The sequence below is a fragment of the Musa acuminata genome, chromosome BXJ3-10 (assembly GCF_036884655.1).
Source record: "Musa acuminata AAA Group cultivar baxijiao chromosome BXJ3-10, Cavendish_Baxijiao_AAA, whole genome shotgun sequence".
Lineage (NCBI taxonomy): Eukaryota > Viridiplantae > Streptophyta > Magnoliopsida > Zingiberales > Musaceae > Musa > Musa acuminata.
In genome coordinates, this window is record NC_088358.1 from 16,559,481 (window position 1) to 16,586,079 (window position 26,599).

The window sequence follows — 26,599 nt, forward strand, 5'->3', positions numbered from 1 at the left end:
GCTTAGCAGTTCACCTAACTGCTTCCTGAGTTATGCCAATTATGGCGGGGACATGTGGTAGGGTGGTCTCGCTGGAGGCTTCACTCTTGGCTCCATCTCGATGTTGTGATCCACGCCCCTGCGTGGTGGAAGAGTCTTTGGCAACTTGGGTGGCATAACGTCATTGAACTCTTTCAGGACGTTCGCCACCACAGTAGGTTCTTAAATAGCCTTCTCGTCAAGTGGCTCTAGCTTCATAGTAGCCACGAATGTTAATTCACCTTTTGTACCCCTTTCTTCAGTTGCAATACTGATATATGTTGGAGTTCTTTAGTTCCTCTCCAAGAGACAGGAACCACGCAGGGGTCGTCACCTCCCATCATACACAGGGAGTTTAGGAACGACATGGGCACCAACTTCGCCGCGTGCATGAACTCCATTCTAAGAATCACTTGGAAGTTGTCTAATGGCACCGCCATCATGTTGGTGTTCCCACTCCATGTTCCGATCTTGATGGGAACTCCCTTCGCCAACCTGGAGATTCGCTTGGCCTCCAAGTTCACCGCCTTCATTCGACTTGGGCTCTTCTCCAAGATCAATCCAAGACGCTTTGCTCCTCGATCGGTAATAAAGTTATGGGTAGTGCCCGTGTCCACCATTGCACGAGTTGTTTGGCCATTGAGCTTGATGTCTACATACATAAGCTCGCCACTTCCTACTTTTTGTTGCCTTATTTTCGGGTTCTCCCCCATTTGATCCCGCATGGCGTTCAACAAATGCATGGCTCCCATCCGGGGTCCTTGCGACTCCTCATCGTTGTTGCTAGCTTCAGAACTACTTGAACTAAGAGCGATAGCCTTGCCCTTGTCCGATTTAGGAGGGTGGATGGAAGCTGTTAAAGCATTGAGTGCCTATTTTTGTGGGCACTCCCTCACCATGTGTGGCCCTCCGCACAAGAAGCATCCACCAGGTTTCGAGGCCTTGCCTTTCTGGCTTGGCCCTTTGTGGGAACTCTTCTTCTTTTGTTCGCCCCCGAGCTCCTTCCCTTGAGAATATTTTGGAGGGCAATTGCTTGAAGATTGTTTCCTTCTTCCCGGGTCTTCGGAGGAAACGAAGTCGGTGAGCCTTTCTACGGCAGCAATTGCCCCGACCAAATCGGTGACATTTCTTCGATGTAGTTCTTGTTGCGCCCATGGGTTCAAACCATCAAGGAAGCTGAACAGCTTATCCTTCTCGGACATGTCTTGGATGTCCAGCACTAGTGCAGAAAATTGCTTTACATAGTCTCGGATGGAAGTATTTTGGCAGAGTTGTCTCAACTTCCTTCTTGCGACGAACTCAGTGTTCTCCGGTAGGAACTGAGTTCTCAACTCCCGCTTCAAGTCCTCCCATGTGTCAACCTGACACCGACCTTGTTGGATCTCCTCCCAACGGGTTCTCCACCAAAGTTTTACATCTCCGTTCAGATATATTGTTGCTATAGAAACTTTGGTATCTTCAGAATCGGGCCTCGTAGCTCGAAAGTATTGTTCTATATCGAATAGAAAATTTTTGAGCTCTTGGGTGCCCTCAAGTTTTATAGCGGCGCAACGCGGGTGTTGCTTCCTCCCGCATTCAGCGCCCTTGTGAGCATGGTCACCCTCGAAGTGAGTTCCGCCATAACTTCTTGCAAGTGTTGTACGGAGTCTTTGGTGTCATCTAATAATCGGTCGACTAGGGCCTCCACCTTGTCGATCTTGGACTCTACTTCCTCTTGCGAGCTCTCTACCCTAACAAGCTTTTGTTGGCTATGGTAGAGTTCCTCCACGCTCACTTCAAGAACATCTAAGTGGGTTTCCGCCATTATGAGTCTCTCCTTGTGACTCTTTTTCCCAATTGGCACTCTAGATTGCGCCTCCTCTGCTCGCGGAGAGTAGCCAACTTCTCACTCATCATGTTTGCTATCACGCTCTTCTTGAGCGGCTCCAACAGTATGAGAGTGAGTGTGCACATGCAGCCCACCTACGGTTGCTTGGGGCAAGGGTTCGGCTTGCCCCGCCTTGCTTGATTCGCCACGATGCTTTGCCATGGCGAAGTTGCGAAGTTCCTTCGCTGCTCGCTTGAAGTGCTTGCCTGCTCTGATACCACAATGTCATGGCCTTAGCTGGAATTGTCCAAGGCGTGGGGCACCCTTGCTGCCAAGACGCGAACTTAGCTTGTGTTGCCTAAGTCGCGAGGCACCCGTGCGGCAAAGACGCGAACTTAGCTTGCGTTGCCTAAGTTGCGCTTCACCCTTGTGATATTGCTCTACAAAGATCAGCCCACTTGTAACCTCTCGTAGGTCCCAAAGGACCTGTAAAAGAGAAAGTTGATTAGTTCGAAAGAACGAGCGACAGACAAGTCCCGACATCTCGCGAAAAGGGAAAGCTTTACAAGCAATTCAGTGAGCATCTTACGTGCACTAGAGAAAAGAGGGAGAGGGGGAAAACAAGGACTTTAGAGGGTTGAACGAATAGCTGCAAGTCCACAAACAACTGCTTACCGGGTGTCGGGCACGACAACAAGTTCCCGTCAAGGTAACGTGCAAACTTGCAAAAGGTTGTTCAACGCCCAACACTATACCAAAGCCCCATCCAGCCCTATGCCACCTGGGGGGTTCAAAGGGGCTGAGATAGCTAATGTTTTGATAAGCAGAGGCAGATTGCATAAAACAGCTCGTGGCACACGAAAACGGAGCTGGTTTGGGCTGTTTTGGGGCTGTTTTGCTCGGTTCGGTGAGTGGTCGCTTGGTAACACTGCAACTTGTTCGAACTTACATTTTTACAAGCAAAATGACTCAAAACCAAGGCAAAACATGCTGCCAAGAAGCTATACATGTGGATGTGAGTGACAAATGGTTCATTGAACGAAGTTGTTGCGGGTGCGCGATGACCGTCCGTAAACAGCTAGGGTTACCCTTGCAGCCAAGAATCCTTAGCCATAGAATAGCCTTGGGCGACTAGGAATCCTTGGCCCCAAGGACCCTTCTGCAGCCAAGAAACCCTGGCTGCCAGCTTACCCCATACGATCAGGAATCCTTGGCCGTAGGGTCTCCTAGGCGATGTTTCCTAGCCGCTAGGGGTTTCTCATATAGCTAGGACTCTTGATTGCATGGGGTTTCTCTACCATAGCTGAGAGCAACATGGTTGCTCTTAGTTTGCTACAGATAGCCAAGCCGAGAGCCTCTTCTAGGGCTCTCGGCAAGGCTTCAAGCAGCCTTTGGCCAACCTATAGGGTAGCAACACTTGTTGCCCTTTTTCCCTCTTTTGCGTCAATAATTTTGATGTCAAAATGCCTCTCTAAAATACTTTTTAACAAAGGAAAAAGGGTGTTGTCCAGATCTGAAAGATACACTAAAAATCAAAGCAATCACATATAAAACTATTCTACGCAATTCATCAACACACATAGTTTAAAAAGCAATCACTGCATGAATCAATTTGGTTCTGATACCACTATTACGAAATCTAATCAGAGCATCACATGTATAGCATAAGAATAGAAAACAAAATCATATATTTCCTATAATAAGTATCTTGTCATCGTGCGAAGGTTGGTGCGTTAAACACAAAAACCATGTATATCAAGTGAGATTTGTTACCTAGGGAGATCGTATATTCCTGAAAAATCTCAAATTTGTAGGAGTGGATGAAGGAGGTCAACTGTCTTTCTTTCTAGCGGTGATCCATATGGTAGATGTAGCTAAGATGCTCCTCAAATTGCTGTATGATCTTCCTCTCCACAAGCACCATGTGATCAAGAAGGGGCCGACCCTTCTTGTTATCGACACACTCTTAACTGGCACTATCGACTGAGAAGGAGAGGAGAGGGAGGAGAATAGGAGGGGCGGCCAAGAGGTAACTAGCCTATGCTACTTTTGGCCTCTCCTATTTATAGAGGTTTCTAACACTTAACCATAATGGATCCTACTCTATTGGGTACTAGATCTCTGTTTAATTATCCAAGCCTCTTGGATTAGTGAATCTCTCTCCATTAATCTTTTATTAGCTCTTATTGGATCTTACCCATGAGATCCAATAAGATAGGGACTCCAACAAATATCTTATATCCGAATCTCTACTCGTCGCAATACCTACCATATGTGTGTGACCCTCTAGGCCTAATATCAAGTTAGCCGTGAGCCATACCTATCAAAATTCCTTCTAACTTAGTGATTTATCATCTTTATAATAATTTACTCGATTGATCGACAACGGACGTACTAGGCCACTATGTCATAGTCCCTAGATGATATAGGAGAATCCAATCCATTGAACCTGCCTATCCTCAGTTACTATGTATCTATAATTTCTCATTCATCTAATATCTCAGAGACTGTATACTGGGCATAGTGTTGTTAAGCACATATGAAATTTATTCAAGTCTTGCTCTAATTGGATTCTTCCGGAGAATTCTTTCTCTCTCAATCCAAATGACCATGGCTAGGGATTTGCTTAAACAAGAACATATAGGATATTCCTCTCATAACACTGAAAGTAGATGATCCTCTATCGATACTCAATTATCCTCGTAAGGTTGACTATCACTCTTGATGACCGATTATGTTAGATCTGAAACTTCCAGACCTATAAGTCTAGTATCAAAGAATGAAGTACTCATTACAGGACATCATTGGTGTCTTAAGTCTAAGGACTAGACGCATAACTAGAATCACGAGATTATTGTCTGACAATGAAATATCATCAACCATCTAACATTCCATGAGCAAATCAATCAATGAACTCATTCTCCAATAAGCACCTACATTGTATCCCTAGTGTCCCTACATGAGCAGCTATAAGACCAACTACCTCCATCATATGGATGGGCATATAGCATATCAGTCTGTTCGATTATCTTGATGTCGTTCTCGAGTAACCTATGATCGAGATTATTTAGGATTTATGTTTAAAGATGAATCAGTCTCATTATCGTGATTTTATCATGATTTGATTCTTATTGCACTGATCTATAGATACTACAATATCTGCAATATGCAATATAAAGTAAAAAAAAATCAATTAATAATAATAATAATTGATTGGCTTGTATGGCTTCTATGACTAACACCACCATCAATATAGCAAAGGGCAGTCTTCTTATTATCCTCTCACACTAAAGAGAGGGTAGTCGGTTGAGGAAGAAGTAGGAGAGTAGTTAGAGAGGTGGCGGCTAAGGGTCTAGCCTTATAACCCTTTTAGTCCCATATCCCTTTTTATAAAGAGCTTATGTTGCTAACCCTAATGGATCTTACATATTGGGCATTAGATCTCCATCCAATTTTCGTAGCATATTGGATATTAGATCTTCATCCAATTATTCTTGGCTTAATAAAAATTAGATCTCTATCTAATTATCCACTCTAAGCTCTTATTGGGCCTTACCCAATAAATCTAATAAAATAAGGGCATATTAGATATCATATATACAATCCTCTATTCGTCGTGTCATCCACCATATGTGTGTAACTCTCTAGGCCCAATACTGGTCATGAGTTGCACCTATCCGATAATGATGTATCATTAATCATCTAGCATTATATGAGCGGATTATAAAGTGAACTCATTCTCCAATGAGTACTTGCACTATATCCTTAATGTCATCACACAAGCAGCTATGAGACCAACTACCTTTATCACATGGATGAGTATATAGTATATTAGTCTATCAGGTTAACTTAATATTCCTCTCAAGTAACCTACGACTGAGAATATTTTAGGGTTTGTGTTTATAGGCGAATTGGTTTCATTATCATAATCTCATCATGATCCAATTCCTATTACATAGATCTATGGACATCACAATATATCAATTATGAAATATAAAGTGAGAAAATATCATAATAACAACAACAACAACAACAACAACAACAACAACAACAACAACAACAACAACAACAACAACAACAACAACAACAACAACAACAACAACAACAACAATAATAATAATAATAATAATAATAATAATAGTAATTAAAAAGATTGTGCAGTATGTTACACGTGCCTTCACTAATGTGATTGACTTGTAGGGCACTGTAACTAGCAATAATAATTCACTCAACTCATTGATTGTGGATGTACTAGGCCATTATGCTATAGTCCCCAAACTGTTATGAACTTAGTTGGAATTACCTAAGTCGTAAGGCACCATTGCGACAATTGTCACAGACTTAGTTGGAGTTGCTTAAGTCATGAAGCACCCTTGTGCCAACTTCTTAGACATAACTATGATTGTATAAGCCATGAGACGCCCTTGTGTATATGCATTCGCAAAGAGTTAGCTTAGTTACAATCTCATGTAGGTCTCAGAGGACCTGTAAAACAGTAAGTTGATTAGTTTGAAAACAAGTAGTGGACAAATCATGATGTCTCGTGAAGAGGGGAGCTTTTAATGCAATTCAGTAAGCACTTTGAGTGCAATAGAGAAAAGAGAGGAAGGAGAAAATAAGAACTATAGAAAATTGAATGAATAGTTACAAGTCCACAAACAACTGCTCACTAAGTGTCGAGTGCAAAGGCAAGTTCTTGTCAAGTTAACGTGTGAACTATTGAATCTCAGATTTTAATGATGAAATCAATTAATGTGTTTGTAAACTAATCTACATTTTAAGTGACACAGGACTAGTTTCAATCAGGAAAGATAATTAAAGTAGGAAGAATCAATGTTGGGCTGAAGTGAAACATGTCAGAAGATTGGATGTCGAGCCGAGGATCGGTCGATGTATCGGCAGAAGGCTTCGTGCCATGAGTTCGAACCGGGCCTAGAAGAGTGGATATTGCACTAAGGAGATTGAAATTACGGAGGTCAGCATACCAATTGAGCAAAAGGCCGTAAAAGAGGACGATGCGCCGAAGGATTGGCCAAAGCGTTGATGAACCAATGACATGTAGAAAAATATTTGATTAATGCTTTGTAATAATTATCTAGATCGAAGTAGTGTTAAGATATAATTGGGGTGATATTAAGTCAACTCAATTATGGGCCCATTGGACCTGAGTTGGGAATGTTTTGGGCCAAGTGAAATGCCCATTCGGTCACCCCAAGTTAGGAGGAACCACCCATGAGCTGGAAAAGTCAAGAGCACACTTTTTCATACTATCAAGTGGTGGTACCGCATAGATATAGCCTCCCAAGTGGTGGCACCATTAGACTAGGTGGTGGTACTACCCAGTGTCAGTGCTATAGGTGGTGGTACCGCCCAACACAAGCGGTGGTACCGCCTAGCATAGGCGATGGTATTGTTAGGACTAGGGAAACTCAGGATAAGACATTTTTTGGCTCCATTTTTAAAGCCAATTGAGGTATATAAATACCCAAGCTATTCCTGCATGGAATAGCAAGAAAGTTGAGCAAAACTCTGTGATTCTAAAGTTGTAAATCCTATTAGAAAGTTGAGTTCCCTCATTCTGAAGCTTAGAGAGAGTTCTAAGGAGGTGTGTGAGGGATACCTTGTAAAAGAGGGGTGTAAAGATTATCTCCTTAATATGTGAAAAGGAGAAAGTGTAAAAGAGTAGTTGATCTTCACCCATTGAAAGAAGACTGGATGGTGAAAGTCAGTGGCCTCGAGTAAAGAGGAATCGGGAGTGGATGTAGATCACAACGATCGAACCATTATAAAACTCGGTTTGTATTTCTATTTGTGCAATTTACCTTTATTGCAAACTGCCTTACTTTACTTTCTCATTACACTCTTCCGTACGCTTTCAAGTCAAGCGCATTTCCGATACGATTTTTTATCGAAACAAAGATTTTTCGAATTGATGTCATTTTTATCCACTGCACTAATTCACCTCCCCTCTTAGTGCTGACTCGATCCTAATAGTTGGTATCAGAGTCATGTTTTTTCTCATTTGGTTTAACACATAAGAGAAATGACTTTTATCGAATTTCAAGAAGGACTTTCTATCATTCGTCCTCCTATGTTTAATGAGACGGACTACACATATTGGAAAACTCGAATGAGAGTTTTCTTACTTTCTATTAATTTAAATTTATTGAATATCATTAAAAATGACTTTTAAAAACCCTCTAGACTAATGAACAAATAGATTGATTTAGAGAAGAAAATATTTTCTTTAAATGCTAGAGCTATGAATGCTCTATTTTGTGCCTTAGACAAAAATGAATTCAATCAAATTTCTATTTGTGAAAAGGCTTATGAGATTTGGCATACACTTGAAATCATACACAAAGGCACTAGTAGAGTTAAAGACTCTAAAATTAATTTTTTGATGCATGATTTCGAGTTATTTCATATAAAACCAAGCGAAACTATTGTTAATATATACACCCATTTTATAGATGTCGTCAATAATTTAAAAGCGCTTGGTAAAAGTTTTTTAAAATTTGAATTTGTTAATAAGATATTAAGATCTTTTCCAAAGAATTGGGATCCGAAAGTAACTGCAATACAAGAGGTAAAGAACTTAAATAATTTTTCTCGGGAAGAACTTATTGGTTCATTGATGACATATGAAATGACGTGCAAGGCACATGATGAACTTGAGAACAATCTTCCAAAGAACAGGAAGGACTTGACACTTTGAATAAAAGAAGACCACTCGAGCGAAAGCTCAAGTGATGATGACATAGAACTCCTCACAAGTAAATTTATAAAATTTATAAAACATGAGACTAAGAATAAAAATAAACTTAAAAAGAAGAAGTTGCCAAAGAAGAAGAAAGTATTCAAGGTGGCTTGGGACGAATCGAGCTCATCCGAAGACGAGGAGCAAACCGATGAAGACGAAGTGGTGAAATTCGCTTTGGTGACTCTCGACAATGAGGTAAACAACTTAAACGAAACCTCTTTACTTTATTTTGAAATTACTTGATGATTTTCATGAGTTTTTTTTAAATTAGTTAGTAGAAAATAAAAAAATATATCACGCTTCTCTTTCTAGTGATTTTGAAATATAATAATTAATATTTGAGCATGACAATTGCATGTTAACTCCTAGCACTAAGCATGAAAAGTTAGATTCATTTAAAAAGAAAAATGCATTACTACAACAAATAAAATGATTTTGATTAAAAATATATTATGTTTAATGAAATCATACTTGATGTTTTAATGATGCAATGAATGATGATCATGACAACTTGAAAATTCTTATGCGAGATCATTTATTATTTGTTCTCCTACAATTCTTTTGTTGTTTATTAAAGAGAATATCTTTCTTGGAATTCATGACTTAAAATTTCTTTTGAACATCTTTTACTATTTGATCTCCTAAAATTTTCTTTTGATTATTTAAGAGAAGATTTGTGAAAATGAATTATATCTTTTGGTATTCATATAATCTTTGATATTATCCTTCATGACATGATTCCTTTGTATTTGTGGTTGAAACCTTATGTTATAAGTATAGCATTGATGTTTAAAAAAAGGGTATCATTGTATTTTTCCACTCTACTTCTTCCTTATTTACAATGACAAAAGGGAGAAAGAAAATTGCTAGCATATCAACCGAACCAAAAAGTGCTAGCTTGAATGATAAATTTAAATCTCTCAAATGCATAAATTCTTCTTATATATTTTTTGATCATTATCTTGATTACTCGTTTTTTTTATGACTTGAATTTTTCTTTGAATCAAGATAATTTCCTATCGTTCCTTCTATTTACAAAAGAAGAGATTTGTCAAAAATGACATATGGTCTTTTGGTATTCATGAATTAATCTTTCATTTTTGATGATTGAAATATTGATACAAATTTATCTTTATTATTTATCCTTGTCATGATGTAAAAATTGATATAAAGAGAAAAGAATTACAAAATTGTATTCTTCCCTTCTTTTTGACAATGATAAAGGGGGAGATAAAATTTGCTAGCTTGCATGATATAAAATTTATTAAAATTGCTAGCTTGATCTTCTCAAAAGAGAAGTAAAATTTGCTAGCTTGCACACTTCAAGAAAATGCAAAAATAAGCTATCTTGCACTTCTCAAAAGAGAATAAAGAAACTCACTAGCTTGAATATTCTAAAGTGATAAAAAATTGGTTAAATAGCTAAGCTTTCATATCTCTAAAACTTGATAGTTGCACTTCTCCTTTTTGTTAATGACAAAGGGGGAGAAGGTATGATAATATGAGAATCATACATGGTATGATATAATATATTTTGATATTTTGATACCATGATGATTTGAAATATTTATGATAATGCATGCAAAACTTATGATAATAATGTATATAATGCAATGATAGGCATATAATGTGTTATAAATATTCATGATTAAATTTGCTTTGACTTGAATTCAATTTGAATTCAAGGTTCTATCAATATGACATATTGATAGGGAGAGTTAAGGTTAACTTCGTCATCAATTGGTTGTCATCATCAAAAGAGGAAGATTGTTGAATCTCGAATTTTGATGATGAAATCAATTGATGTGTTTATGATCTAATCTGCGTTTTGAGTGACGCGGGACTAGCTTCGATCAAGAAAGACAATTAAAGCAAGAAGAATCAATGTTGGGCTAGAGTGAAACATGTCAGAAGATTGGACGTCGAGCCAAAGGATTGGTCGACGTATCAACAAAAGGCTTCATGCCATGAGTTCGGGCATCAGGCATAGAAGAGCGAATATTGCGCCAAGGAGATCGAAGTTGAAGAGGTCAATATGCCTATTGGGCAAAAGATCACAAAAGAGGATGATGCGTCAAAAGATTGGACGAAGTGTCGATGAACCAATGATATGCCAGAAAATATTTGATTAATGCTTTATAATAATTGTCTAGATCAATATAGTGTTAAGATATAATTGGGTTGGAATTAAACCAACTCAATTAGGGACCTATTGGGCCTGAGTTGGGACTGTTTTAGGCCAAATGGAAGGCCCATTCGGTCACCTCAAGTTAGGAGAAACCACCCATGAGTTGAAAAAGTCAAGAGCACACTTTTCCATACTGTCAGGCGGTGGTACTACCAAACTGGGTGGTGGTATCACCCAATGTCAAGTGGTGGTACTGTTAGTCTAGGTGGTGGTATCACCCGGACATAGTCTCCTAGGTGGTGGCACCACCCAGTGTCAATACTGTAGGCGGTGGTACCACCAGGACTCGGGAAACCCGAGATGAAACCTTTTTTGACTCTATTTTTGAAGCCAATTGGGGTCTATAAATACCCTAGCTATTCCTGCATGAAATAGCAAGAAAGTTTAAGCAAAACTCTATGATTCTAAAGTTGTAAACCCTATTAGAAATTTGAGTTCCCTCCTCCTAAAGTTTAGAGAGAGTTCTAAGGGAGGTGTGTGAGGGATACCTTATAAAAGAGGGGTGTAAAGATTGTTTCCTAAACCTGTGAAAATGAAAAAGTATAAAAGGGTAGTTGATCTTCGTCTATTGAAAGAAAATCCGATAGTAGAAGTCGGTGGCCTCGAGTGAAGAGGAATCGGGAGTGGATGCAGGTTACGACGACCGAACCACTATAAAACTCAGTTTGCATTTCTATTTGTGTAATTTATCTTTACTGCAAACTGCCTTACTTGCTTTACTTTCTCATTACACTCTTCTATATGCTTTCAAGTCAAGCACATTTCCGATACGGTTTTTTTTATCGAAACTAAGATTTTTTGAACCAACATCGTTTTTATCCGTTGTATTAATTCACACCCCCTCTTAGTGCCGACTTGATCCTAATATGAACTTGTGTAGAGTGTTCAATGCCCGACACTACCCCGAATCCCTAACCCCCTTGGTGCCACCCGGGGGGTTCCAAGGTGCTAAGATGGCTGACGTTTCACATGTATCTGTAGTCTGCAGAAAACAAGTTATGGCATGGGAAAATAAAGTCATTTTGGGGTAGTTTTATCTAGCATAGTGAGCAATCACACTATAGCACTGCAACCTATTCGAGCTTACATTTTACAAGCAAAAACACACAAAATCAAGGCAAAACATGGTGCTAAGCATCTGTACAAGTCTGCAAAAGTGACAAACGATTTGTTGAGCGAAGTTATTGTGGGTGCGCGATAACCATTCGTGACATTCTTCCCTACTTAAACTGTCGACACCTTCATCGATGCCTGTTGGTAGGCTTTGGTGGTTGCTTCTTCATGTCATAGGGCATCTTTAGGTTCCAAACTGGCTTCGGTTCAAGGAAGCTTTACCACTTCACTAAGTACTCGGTCTGCTCAGCTCTATTGGATAGCTTTTATAAGAAAATCTATAGTGACATCAAATGTACAACAGAAAAACAGAAAATAAAAATCCTAGAATTTCCTGCATAAAAGAAGGTTTCATCATTGTGCAAAAATTGGTGCGCAAAAACCTACGAAACGAAAACTACGTATACAAAAATGATGTGTTACCTAGATAGATTATATATCCCTGAAAGATTATGAATCTATGGGAGAGGATGAAGGAGGTCAATTGTCTTCCTCTCTAGCGATGATCCACATGACAAGGGCTATGAAGACACTCCTCAAATCGCTACCTAAATCTCTTACTAGTGCACACCATACAATCAAGAAGGGGCTACCCCTTCTTGCTATCCACATGACCCACATAGGGGCTATAGGTTGAGGAGGAGAAGGGGAGAGGAGAATAAGAGGTGGTAGCTAAAAAGCCTAGCCCATGGCCCTTTGGTTCCCTCCTATTTATAAAGGTCCCCTATCAACTTAACCCTAATGGATCCTGCCATATTGGGTATTGGATGCTATTCATAGGTGCTCTGTAAGCCAATCATGTGAGGGATAACACATGTAACTAGACACGCAGTCTTTTTGCTTATTATTATTATATGATATTTTTATCACTTTATATTGCCTGTTGCATAAATATATTGTGATATCCATGGATCTACGCAATGGGAATCAGATCGTGATGAGTTCATGATAAATCCTAATGAGACCGATTCACCTTTAAACATAAATCCTAAATAATCCCGGTCATAAGTTACTCAAGAGGGACATCGATATAACTTGACAAATTAATTTACTCTATACTCGTCCATATGATGGATGCAGCTGATCTCATAGCTACTCATGTGGAGACACTAGAGATACAGTGCAGGTGCTCATTAGAGAATGAGTTTGTTGATTGATTCGCTCACGGAATGTTGGATGGTTAATGATGTCTTATTATTAGACAGTGATTCTATCATCCTAGTGGTGTATATGATCCTTAGATTTGAGATTCTAAAGACATCCTGTATGAGTACTCCACTCTTTGATACTGAACTTATAGGTCTAGAGGTTCCAAATCTAGCACAACCGGTCATCGGGAGTGGCAACCAACCTTATGAGGGCTATTAAGTATCGATAGAGGATTATCCACTCTCGATGTCATGAGAAGAATATCCCATGTATTCTTGCTCAGACAAATCCTTAGTTAAGGTTATTCAAATTGAGAGAGAAAAAGTTCTTCGGGAGAATCCGATCAGAGCAAGACTCGAGTAGAAACTTTATGGGCCTGATAGTACCATGCCAAGTATATGGTCTATAGGGTATTAAATAGATGAGGGACTATAGATACATGATAATTGAGGATAGATAGGTCCAAAGGATTAGATTCCCCTATATCGTTTGGGGACTGCGACGTAATGGCATAGTACGTCTATAATCGATGAGTCGAGTGAATTATTATAGAGATAATAATTCAATAAGTCATAAGAAGTTTTGATAGGTATGACTCATGTTCAGCTCGATATTGGGCATAGAGGGTTACATATGAAAGATATTATGATGAGTAGATGTTCGGATATGAGATATCCGCTGGAGCCCTTATCTTATTGGATATCCAATAAGCCCTTGAATTATTGGACCGTATGGATGAGATTCAATAAGAGCCAATAAGAGATTATTGGGTATAGACCCACTAATTTAAGAGGCTTGGGTAGTTGGATGGAGATCTAGTACCAAATATTGTAGGATCCATTAGGGTTAAGTTGATATGGGGCCTCTATAAATAGGAGGGAAACAAAGACCATAGGCTAGAGGTTTTTTTTGGCAGCCACCTTATATTCTCCTCTCTCCATCTCCTTATCATACTATAGCCCCCATTTGGGGTGTGTGGATAGCAAGAAGGGGCAGCCCCTTCTTGATTGCACAGGTGCAAGGAAGAGTTTTGGGCAGCGATTTGAGTAGCATCTTCGCAGCCCCTACTATGTGAATCACCACTAGAGAGGAGGACAGTTGACCTCCTTCATCCTCTCTCATAGATCTGTAGGTTTCTAGGGATAAATGATCTTTCTAGTATTAGAAACGAGTTGGCACTAAGAGGAGGGGATGAATTAGTGCAGTGGTAAAAATGTCGATTTCGTGAATCTTTCATACTGTCACGGACAAGCTTTGAAACAGGATATTTGATGTAATGCTTATGTATGTTTGTATCTTTTGGTATGTTCATGCTTTGCACAATATGTAAAAGGACGACCAAAGGCTTAATAGTCTCATTTTAGTCATGTGGACACTTGTGAGAGATTTTCGATCTGTAGTGGACCATTTTGACCCTTTATTGTGCAACTGTTTAGAGCTTGTAAAGTCTATTTGCAATTTACATTGTCTATGAAGTGTTTTCAGAGATATTTGCTTGTGGATCCCGAGTGAGGCGTTCTCTCTAACCCATTTTCTCTTTTGTAGGTCCTAAGGGACCATGGGAGGTTTCGGGGAGGCTGACCTTTGCAGACGGACACGCAAGGGTGCCGCACGACTTTGGCAAAACCAGCTAAGTCCGTGATAGATGGTATCAGAGCAGGATAAGCACTCATAGAAACACTTAGCATGCAAACGTGGGAGACCTAGCGGGGCTGCGTTGAGGGCAATCAGCACACGCGCGACCGTTTGGGGGAAAACGGGCATGGAGATGTAGGGAAAAGGAGTCGCTCAGAGGAGCAGGCATCTGAGATTGGCATTCAGAGGAATGGCCAACCCTTCGCACAAGAGGCACCACGAGACAGGTAATCTTAGAAGAATGCAGAGTGCACAAAGGTTGGGATGGCTGAGTTTGAGCTACGGCTCAACGTTGACAACTATACTTGATGGTGCTTAAGGCAAGCGAGGCACTTGGTAAAGGATGAGACCATGCAAGGTGAAATAAGTTGCTCAGCGACCAAAAGAGTTGTGCAAATCTCACAGAGGTGAGGGGAATTGCTAAATCGAAGAATTTGGTACTCATGCATGGGCTTATATGCGGACGATGGAATGTTCGCGACCATCCCAAGGTGACCGAAACTCGATGCCATGGAGCATTGAAACTTTCTCTTTGGCATGTGAAGGATACATTCGTAGGAGGCTGAAGTGTGCAACAAGTTCAGTATGTTGCTAGGCCTTATGTGGTGTAGCGGGGGTTGTATTGACATGGAGTCATAATCTAGCAAGTGTGTTTGTAGGAGGCAGAACAATGCATAGTTTGTTCAGCAAATCGGAGTAGTCCAAGGGGATGGTGGTCTCCGAAACGAAGAGAGATGTTGCTCCAATGGGACAATTATCCAGGTGGGATAGATCCCGATTTCTCCAAAGAAAGAATCATATGGGACGGACTGCACATGTTGAGGAGGAGTACCTCAACAAACAGCAACTCCACGAAGCTCAATGGACCGAGCAAGCGGCGAGGAGTCGTCGCATGATCCTGCTTGAGAGAATGCATTGGTGGATGCATTGCGAGATCAAGTGGGGGAGCGACCTAAAGCAACACAAATGAAGGCACACTTGGAGTTGATATGGAGATCGGACTCAAGGGAGGGCTGACCCGTGGAATGGTGGGCGCAAGGGCCACCATCAACTCAATGCAAAACAAGGAGCAAAGCAACTTGGGTGTAACTTGGCGAAGTACCCAAGCTGCATGAAGGGAGCCAGCATAGAAGATGGAATATGAAGAGGAGGCACAGTATTTTCCTTAGACAGAGGTCAAGGACATGAACTCTTGCAAAGGCAAGAGGCAGGATTATGTTGTTCCATGGGTCCTTCATTCTGATGGAGCAAACTCATCTTGCATGGTGCCAAAGATAAAGGGAGCTTCTGGGCACATGCACCTTATCTCGGAGAAGCATTTGATGGAGGAACCAAGGCCACTCAACTTGCGGAGGCGAAGTTGGGTTCAAAAGGCCTTGGCACGGGGCAAGAGGACGCAGAGGTGGGTACTCTTGAAGAATATGCCATAATGTTGCCAGTCAAGTTGCTAGGCAGGAAGCGGTGCACAACGGAGATTATGCTGGTAAGAGTAGAGGCCCAGGATCCAGACAATGGTGCACCATTTTCAGCGAAGTCGATGGACTTTAGGAGCTACTAGGCGACGGACTGTCCTAGAGCGGTGCTTCATCTAGGTGTGACCTAAGAGTGGGTGGATGAAGGTCGATTGTCAAAGGAGCGAACAAAGTCGAAGGTGGAAGAGACCTTGCAATGTATTGGCAGAGGCTACATATGGATGGATCACAATTCAAGTTCATCCCATAAGGATTAGAATGCAATAGAGATGTCACCAGGAGGCGACATGGTGCAGCGGATCATGGTGGAATAGTTTGTGGCAATGTGATACACATGACATTGTCCCTTGAGGGACTATATCATATAGAGGTTTGATCGAGAGCTACTCGAAGCTCCACTTCAGTGAACAACACGACGACAAGAAGGGCTATGGATTCAAGGAGTGAAGGCCATGGTACCGCAGAGGCAGGTCTTCTGTGGGTGCATCGAATTTTGCATCGGATGAAAGCCTTGGTCATCAGCATATGGGGGCTGTGTTCCACTAAGGGAAAAGTTCAAATGTAAGTACCAGTGAGTCCCATGGGAGGGACTTGATCATACAGAGGTATGATCGAAGCATCTGGAGAGTTGGACTGCTCCAGAGCCCATATTCGCTTAAGGGAGCCCGACAAGTTAGAGGATGAGGTCGAGTAAGCGAACATTGCTACCAAGGAAGCTAAGGAGAACAGAATCGGTGCAAACCCTACAATGTGATGGCAGAGACCATGCATGGGAGTTGCAGTCTATCTTTTCATCGACCAAAGGGAGCTGCTTGGAGAACACAGAGGTGTTGAAGCAGGGGGTCGAAAGGGGTGAGGAAGCGACGACGAGTCTAGAGGGACTTAGCTACCTAAAATCAAGCATCAGTTAGAATGGAGGTGGACTTGAAAGAGTACCACGAAGACATATCTACTGATTGTGATAAAAAGGGATGCAGATGCGAGGCGACGGATAGTAGGGCCATGGGCATGGCAGCGCCATAGTACCGCAGATGCGGGACTTCCGCGAAAGTCATTGATCACTTGCTCTCACGGAGGGAGAGCACTTAGTCGTGAAAGGGCCGAGGAGGCGGAGCATGCAGAGGCAAACTCCAAGTACTGAGACAAGGCTGAAGGGCAAAGGCCAAGGAACTTCGTAAGACCGGTGTCAACGAGCTTCTCATCAAGATAGCTAAAAGTGAAGGACTTCGGGTCATGCAAGAGTGCACGACCAAGGAACGAAGCAGGCAGTACATAGTGTTGTATCTTTATTACTCAGTGGAGTAGGCGGCAGGGTTGATGGAGAAGACGGTACAATCCTAGAGGTGATCAAATCTATTAGAGAATTACTCTAAGTTGGGGTAAAAACTTCCTGCATTCTAGAAGTTTGATGACATTGAGAAGGTGAATCAGAGTAACTAACTCAATGCAAGGAGTGCAAACACTTCAAGTGCTTCAGAAGTGTGAGCAAAGAGCAAGCGAAGGCCAGTAACCAGCTCGATGCATGGAGTACAACCTCGAGGAGGCGGGCAAAGTCAAGTAACCTTTGCCTTCTCAACCCTTAAGAGAATGGGTGAAATCGAGTACCCTAATTCTCTTATCTATCCAGTAGAGGAGTTGTTAGAACCCTTGCAGATTCTAAACTTGGGGTTGATCTCTTTAGGGGATCGGCCTCCTTGGAACTCTATAGGGGTTCCTCCCTCCAAGTTGCTGCTCAAAGGCTGCAGAAAAGATTCATCTATTGCTTGTGAAAAAAGGAGGAATATATGGCTATTTATAGGGCTTCTAAACCCTAACTCCTAATAGGATTCCTACTCAAGACTCCTACTTCTAACCAACTCCTAATAGGACTCCTACTTAATACTCCTATTCCCTTACAACTCCTAATTCTTCTCTAAGAAATAACCTCCTAACCCTAGCCGGCCTCTTCACCTCTTTAATAAGAGTCGGCTTAGGTAGGTTTTACATGAATGTCCCTTTCAATTAGGACTCTCCTAGCTAGAGTCCTAATAGACCCGCCCTCTTCAAATCAGCCTTGTCCTCAAGGCTGAGATTCCATGAACTCAGGGAACCGGGTCTTCAGCTCCTCATATGGTTCCCATGTGGCATCTTCAAGTGGTAGATTATTCCAATGCACTAGTACTTCAGTAGAGGGATGTCGGCGACGCATCACGATCCTACAATCGAGGATGGCTTGTGGTTGGGCTTGAATAACTCCATCCTCAATTGTGTTAGGCAGTTGGATCTGGGGTGACTCATGTTCTCCCAACTTGGGCTTTAGGCATGATATGTGGAAGACACGGTGAATTTTGGCATCCTCAGGTAATTTAAGTCTGTACGCCATGGCTCCAATACGCTCTGTGATCTAATAGGGCCCATAAAAACGTGGGGATAGCTTCATGGAGGCTCGAGTGTTGATAGAGAGTTGCTTGTATGGTTGTAGGCAAAGATAAACCCAATCTCCCACTGAAAATTCTCTTTCACTTCGTCGTGTGTCGGCTTGCTGCTTCATTCTGGCTTGAGCGGTAGAGAGATTATCTTTTAATAGTTATAAGAGTTTGTCCCTATCAATCAATTCTTGGCAACCTGATCTACCTTGGCCGAGCCAATTACATACTTTGGAATCACAGGGGCTGGTCGACCATACAAAGCTTCATAAGGGGCACATTTTGTAGATGAATGATATGTAGTATTATACCACCATTCGGCCTAGAGAAGCCATTTCGCCCACTCTTTTGGTCGGTCGCTAGCGAAACACCGGAGGTACGTCTCTAAACACCTATTTACCACCTCTATTTGGCCGTCAGTTTGTGGATGATACGCTGTGCTCATCTTGAGTTTGGTGCCTTGTAACTGAAATAACTCGGTCCAAAATTTACTAGTGAAGATCCTGTCACGATCACTTACGATGGACCTTGGCATCCCATGTAATTTAATAATATTTTCTATGAAAATCCGGGCAATACTAGCAGCAGTGTAGGGATTTCTCATAGCACAAAAATGAGCATATTTCGTAAGTCGATCAACCACTACGAGAATCGTGCTTTTACCTTTGGAAGATGGCAGCCCTTTAATGAAGTCCATGGAGATGTCAGTCCACACTGAGTCTGGTATGGGTAGTGGTTGTAGCTTCCCTGGATTTGCTATAGTTTCACCCTTGTGCTGTTGACATACATCACATTGTGCCACATATTCAGCAATAATTTTTTTCATCCCTCTCCAATAAAAATTTTGCTTCACTCTTTTGTAGGTTCTTAGGAATCCAGAGTGCCCTGCTGAAGGTATGGAGTGCATTTCATGCAAGATGATTGTGATGCAAGGGGAGTCAGGTATAAGCACAATGCGACCTTTGTAGCGTAGATCCCTCGAATCCCAAGTGTAGTGGGCTATTGCACTTGGATCCTCCTCCAATTTTTTTATGATGTTGCTGATCTCTGGATCCTTCTTCCATTCTTCCCTAATGTCCTCGAGGAGATCGATGGTAGGAAGGGAGATGGCTGAAACCTTAGCTTGTTCAGGTAGCCGTGAGAGTGCATCTGCAACAACATTTTCTTTCCCCTTTTTGTAAATAATTTCATAATCAAATCCAAGAAGTTTGGTTACCCATTTTTGCTGCTCCGGGGATGATATATTTTGCTCAAAAAAGTACTTGAGGCTTTTATGGTCAGTTTTAATTTGAAATCGTCGGCCGATCAGGTAGGGTCTCTACCTCGTTACTGCTTGTATAATGGCGAGCATCTCCTTATCATATACTGACATGTTTTGATAGGAGGGAGATAATACCTTGCTAGTGTATGTGAGTGGTCGACCATTTTGCATGAGAACGACTCCAATTCCGACTCCAGATGCGTCAGCCTCAATGATGAAGGGTCTATTGAAATTTGGTAGCGCAAGCACCGGCGTCGTTGTCATGGCTGCTTTAAGTTTGTCGAAGGCAACAGAGGCTTTGTCCAACCATTGGAAAGCATCTTTTTTTAGTAAAGAAGTGAGTGATGCACTGATATTCCCATAGTCCTTAACAAATTTTCGGTAGTAGCCCGTTAGTCCAAGGAACCCCAGTAGTAATTTCACGTTTGTAGGTTTCGGCCAGCCTTGCATTGCCTCAATTTTTGTTGGGTCTACCGCCACTCCTTCTTCTGATATTATATGCCCAAGGTACTCTACTTTTTGCTGGAGAAAGCTGCACTTTGGCTGCTTAACAAAAAGAGTATTCTCCCGAAGGATCGTCAAAACAATCCGTAAATGCTGAAAGTAAGTCTCAAGAGAAGGGCTGTAAACGAGAATATCATCGAAAAATACCAGCACAAATTTATGAAGAAAGCTCCAAAAAATATCATTCATGAGACTTTGAAAGGTTGAAGGAACATTAGTGAGTCCAAAAGGCATTACCAAGAATTCATAATGGCCATCATGTGTGCGAAATGTAGTTTTTGGAATGTCATCGTCACATACCCGAATTTGGTGGTAACCGGATCGGAGGTCCAACTTCGTGAAGACTCGAGCTCCTTTCAATTCATCAAGAAGTTCATCCACCATTGGTATTGGGTACTTGTCCTTGACGGTGATGCCATTTAAAGCTCGGTAGTCGATGCACATCCACCAAGTTCCGTCCTTCTTGCGTACCTGTAGCACCGGTGAGGAATAGGGGTTGCAACTTGGCCGAATCACCCCTGTTTGAAGCATCTCCTTTACGATCTTTTCAATTTCATCTTTCTGGAGGTGAGGATATTGGTACGGTTGAGTGTTCGCTGGTGGCTTGCCTGGAAGGATTGGAATTCGATGGTCATGTTGCCGAGAAGGAGGAAGACCGCGCGGTTCAACAAATATGTCGGCAAATTCAGTAAGCAATTGGGCAAGATTTTGATCTTCAATTTCTATTTTCTTCTCTTCTGGTTGTGGCTGGAGATGCATCAAAAAGCCACCATTTACCTTGTGCAAAACTTTCTCCATTCGTTGGGTCGAAACAGTGGTAACGTTGCTTCTGCGCTTCCCGCGTAGGATGATCTGTTTGCCCTTACAGTAGAATTTCATAATTAATTTAGAAAAGTTCCAAGAGACATCACCTAGTGTAGTCAGCCATTCTATACCAAGCACTGCCTCATAGTCATCGATTGGTAGGAGGAAGAAATCGGTGATAATTTCTTGGTCTTGCAGTAATAGTTTCACCTGCGGGCATCTTTGGTCGCACTTTAGGATTCTGCCGTCGGCAACCTTTACATCGAACTTGCTGCAACCTTCAATATGCAGTACCATCCGAGCAGCAACCTTACTATTTAGGAAGTTATTAGTGCTACCCGTGTCGATGAGAACAGTGATCGGCTGTTGTTTGAGAAGGACTCCAACTTTCATCGTTTGCGGGTTTGAGTAGCCGACTAGTGCGTGTACCGTAATGTCGGTCGGCTGTGGCTCTTCTTCCATATCTTCTTCTTCATATTCAAGGCTCTCTTTTAGATGTTCAATGACCTCTTCTTTTACTGGTTCAATCATAAGAAGTCTACCTTTTTTACAGCGATGCTCGCGGCTCCACGGCTCGTCGCAATGCCAATATAACCCCTTCGCAGATCACTCCCGAAGTTCTTCTCTTGTTAACCTTTTCGGTGCAGGGACTCGGTTGATAGTAGGGGGGGCTGAGGGCTTTAGTATTGTAGGTCGTGGAGTGATCCTAGTCCTCCGGGCTTCATGGTTCAATCGCTTCTCTTGAAGTCGTGCGAAAGAGATGGCTGCCATAAGCGTGTATGGTTGTCGCGCCTTAACTTCTCCCCGGATCTCCGGCTTTAAGCCCTCAATAAAGGTCCCCATTAACTATTTTTCAGACCAATCACGAGTTTGATTAGATAACCTTTTAAACCTGGTTTGGTACTCCTGAATGGTGGAGGTTTATCGGATCTTTGCTAGTTGTCCGTCAATATTCTCATAATAAGTTGGTCCGAAGCGGATCAGTAGTCCTTCTTTGAATTGTCGCCATGAAAGGACTCCATAAGTATGTTCAAACTAGTCAAACCATTGTATGGCATCCCCTTCAAGATGTATAGCTGCAATTTCCACCATGGATGCATCCACAATTTTATGGTACTGAAAATATCGCTCCGCGCGCGAGATCCAACCAATTGGGTCTCCTTCTTCCCATCTAGGGAAGTCCACTCTCATGCACGAATAGTTGGGGTCGGTCATAGAGCCTACCCTCTCTTGGAAGTCATCTCTTTGGGCATGATGTGATTGGTTAGAGCTTTCTCCTTGATGTGATTTCTTCGGGCTTGGTGGTCGACCCAAACTGAATTCGGTAAGGAGACTCCGAATCTTATCCTCCATTCGTGCCTCAAAGGCTTCAAATTTAGCATTGATTGCCTCCTCAGATGCCATAGTATATGACTCCAAATCTGTGATATTAAAATCTCTCTTTTGTTGACGGATTAAAGGCATGTATAGGTTTGATAGAAATCAGTGAAAGTTTGCTGCAGAATTGTGTTGTCTTGTAAGAGCAGAATTATCGTCGAAGAAACAGCGATTTCTCGACGAAATCTCCACCAAAAATTTGAGAGATTTGAGGAGGGAATTGACAATAATATCTTAGTTTATATGATAAAGAAAATATAGTATCAAGATCAAACAAACAGTGCTATGCGGCTGAAATTCTGCAATGTATCTTTCGTTGTAGAGATAAAAACTTTGTAACGAAAAGTTTATGCAGCAATATAGGAACAATTTTTTTTTTTTTGGAATTTTGGATAGGGATAACTAAATTGCAGCAGCAGTAAAGTAGGAAACCAGAACCTGTTGCAATTCACGGGATGATCCGCGGTGGTGGAGATGATGGCGGAATTTGGCGACGATCTTTTAAGTAATTGTGGGAATTGCTTTGGACAGTTATGGAGGGTTGATGGATGGCTATGGAAGGGCAACGAGACGCCAAGAACACTGCTCTGATACCAGGTGTTAGAACCCTTGCATATTCTAAACTTGGGGTTGATCTCTTTAGGGAATCGGCCTCCTTGGAACTCTATAGGGGTTCCTCCCTCCAAGTTGCTACTCAAAGGCTGCAGAAAAGATTCATCTATTGCTTGTGAAAAGATGAGGAATACATGGCTATTTATAGGGCTTCTAAACCCTAACTCCTAATAGGATTCCTACTCAAGACTCCTACTTCTAACCAACTCCTAATATGACTCCTACTTAAGACTCATATTCCCTTACAACTCCTAATTCTTCTCTAAGAAATAACCTCCTAACCCTAGCTGGACTCTTCACCTCTTTAATAAGAGTCGGCTTAGGTAGGTTTTACATGAATGTCCCTCTCAATTAGGACTCTCCTAGCTAGAGTCCTAATAGGAGCTCTACAGAGGTTTAAAGACCCTTCGAAGATATTAGAAGATAATAGTTGTCAAATCTTCATCATTGGTGATCAGTGCTACTGAGAGTAGAGTATCTACCTCATTTTCCAATAGAATGCCAACCGAAAGCGGAAGTGATGCGAATCTACTTGGAAGTGACAACTAAGTGAAAGAAGAGTTGATGAGCAAATTTTGTAGAGGAAGGACCAAAATCTTTGAAAGTTTGCAACGCGATGCTCGTTAAAGCTCCAACAAGCATCCACCCAATTCAAGCAGCATGAGGCATCTTAGAGACTAGTGCATAGTAAGGATGGTCTTTTCCTTCATCTGGAGGATCCGCAGGAATCAACAAGGATCAACACAACTCAACTAACCTCACACCAGAGTCAGAGTCATTGGTGAGTTGAAGCAGCATGGCAGATCAAAGGTTCGACTACTCAAAAACAGCAACGGAGAGTAGTTGGGAGCCAAGAGGCACATTGCAGCTGGAGTAGAAGATTGAAGACTTAGTAAAGGCGAGTAGTTGCAGTATTCACAAAGGCTTCGACGAGGACGTCGAAGGAATAAGTGGGGGAGAATGTCACAGACAAACTTCGAAACAGGATGTTTGATATAATGCTTATGTATGTCCGTGTCTTTTGGTATGTTCATGCTTTGCACAACATGTAGAGGGATGGTCGAAGGCTTAATAGTCTCATTTTAGTTGGGTTTGGTGGTAGCTTTAGGCTTGTAAATAAAGGTTACGTCATGTGGACACTTGTGAGAGATTTTCGGTTTGTAGTGGACCATTTTGACCCTTTGTTGTGCAACTGTTCATAGCTTGTAAAGTCTATTTGTAATTTGCATTATCTATGAAGTGTTTTCAGAAATGTTTACTTGTGGATCCCGAGTGAGGCGTTCTCTCTAACCCGTTTTCTCTTTTGTAGGTCCTAAGGGACCATGGGAGGCTTCGGGGAGGCTGACCTTTGCGGACGAACACGCAAGGGTGCCGCATGACTTAGGCAAAACCAGCTAAGTCCGTGATAGTACGTTGAAAACCAATTTCAGAAAGATACTTAAAATTGAAAGCATACGGAAGAGTGTAGTGGATGTAAAGCAAGTAAGGTAGTTTATAGTTAAGATAAATAACAAAACAGAAATGCAAACCGAATTATAGTGGTTTGATCGTCGTGACCTACATCCAATTATATGCAAACTGGCCCCTAATTAGGTTGGCCCAATTTCAATCCCAATTATATGTTAACTACGAAATTTAAGACATTTACTAAGCTAAACAGGTCTGTAAGTCTAGGTTTCTTCCGATGAGCTTCTAGCGATCTTTCGGCGAACTTCCAACGATCTCTCGGTAATGTTCCAACGGACTCCCAACAAACTCCTGGACTTCACGATGATCTTCTTGGCGAGTTCCGATGAGCTTCTTTGGCAAGCTCCTAGATTTCTCGGTCAATTCCGGTAGAACTTCTGATGAACGTCCAGACTTCTGACGAACTCTCGAACTCTCAACGAAATCGTGTCCTTGACTCTGAGACTTCATTTTGTTTTATGCCTTGCTATCTAGTTAATCCTGCACACATAAAACCTACTTTGATCTAGACAATTATTACAAAGAAAATCAAGTGTTGTCCAGCATGTCATTGGTTTATCGGTGCTTCGTCCGAATTTTTGATCCATTGTCCTCTCTTTCGGCCTATTGCCTAATTGACCAGTTGAGTTCACAACTCTGATTTACTTGGTGCAATTTTCGCTCTTCTTGGCCCGATGCCCGAACCCATGGATCGAAGCCTTCTACCGATACGTCGATTGATCCTTCAGCTCGACGTCCAATCTTCTGACATATTTTTCTCCGGCTCAACATGATTCTTCCTGCTTTAATTGTCTCTCCCTGATCGAAGCATCCTGCATCACTCAAAATGCAGATCAAATCATAAACACTATCAATTGGTTTCATCATCAAAATCTGAGATTCAATAATCTCTCCCTTTTTTATGATAACAACCAATTGATGACAGAGTTTAAACAAACTCCCCCTATCAATATGGCATATTTGATAGAACTCTTGGATTCAAAAATCTAAGCAACATGTTATCATAAAACTTATGATAAAACTTCATCATACTTATCCCCTTTGTCATCAACAAAAAGGAGAAATACAACCATCAAGTTTTTAAGACATACAAGTTCAAATTGTTATATAATAAACACAATCTTTAGTTTTATCATCATGCAAGCTAGTAAAAATTTTTAAGTTTTACAAGTTTATAAATTTTGCTATATGTGCAAGTTTAGCATGTTTTGCTTCTTGAGATAGCACTATTTCTTCTCTTGAGATTGCAAGCTAGCAAGTTTTGGTGATGTTCAAGATAGCAAGTTCTACATGCAAGCTAGCAAATTTTTACATCATTTTAAAAAATGTAAGCTAGCAATATTTGAGATGTTCAAGAAAGTAACTTTTGCTTCTTGAAATATACAAGTTAGCTATCTTTGCTTCTCTTCTGAGATGAGCAAGCTGGCATATTTTTGCATCTTCTTGAATTGTGCAACTTAGCAAACATTGCTTCTCTTGAGATTTGCAAGATAGCACTTCTTGCTTCTCTTTTGAGATGAGCAAGCTAGCAAATTTGCCTCTTTTCATGATGTGCATGCTAGCAATTCTTTCTCCCCCCTTGTTATTAGCAAAAAGAGGGGAATAACAATACAATAGTGTAATTCATTTCCCTTTACTACAAACTTCAAATACTGACAAGGATAAATAACAAAGATGAAAAATTAAGTCATGAATATCAAAACAATTTTTCATCATAAATATTTCATCATTGTATATATCATTATCATAAGTTGAAGTATTGCATGTATAATACCAAATCATCATTCATAATTATATCAATATTCCAATCATTATTTCAATCATAAAAAATAAAAGATCAAGTCTAAAATTCGAAAAATCAAGATCATGATCCAAAAAATGTATAAGAAGAATTTATGCATTTGGGAGCTCTAACATGTCTAAGTTTATCATTCACGTTCAAATCATCAAAGTCATTTTCATGATCCAAGAGATTCATAAAAATAATACAAATAGATTCATCAATATTCCTTTTTGAAAATAAA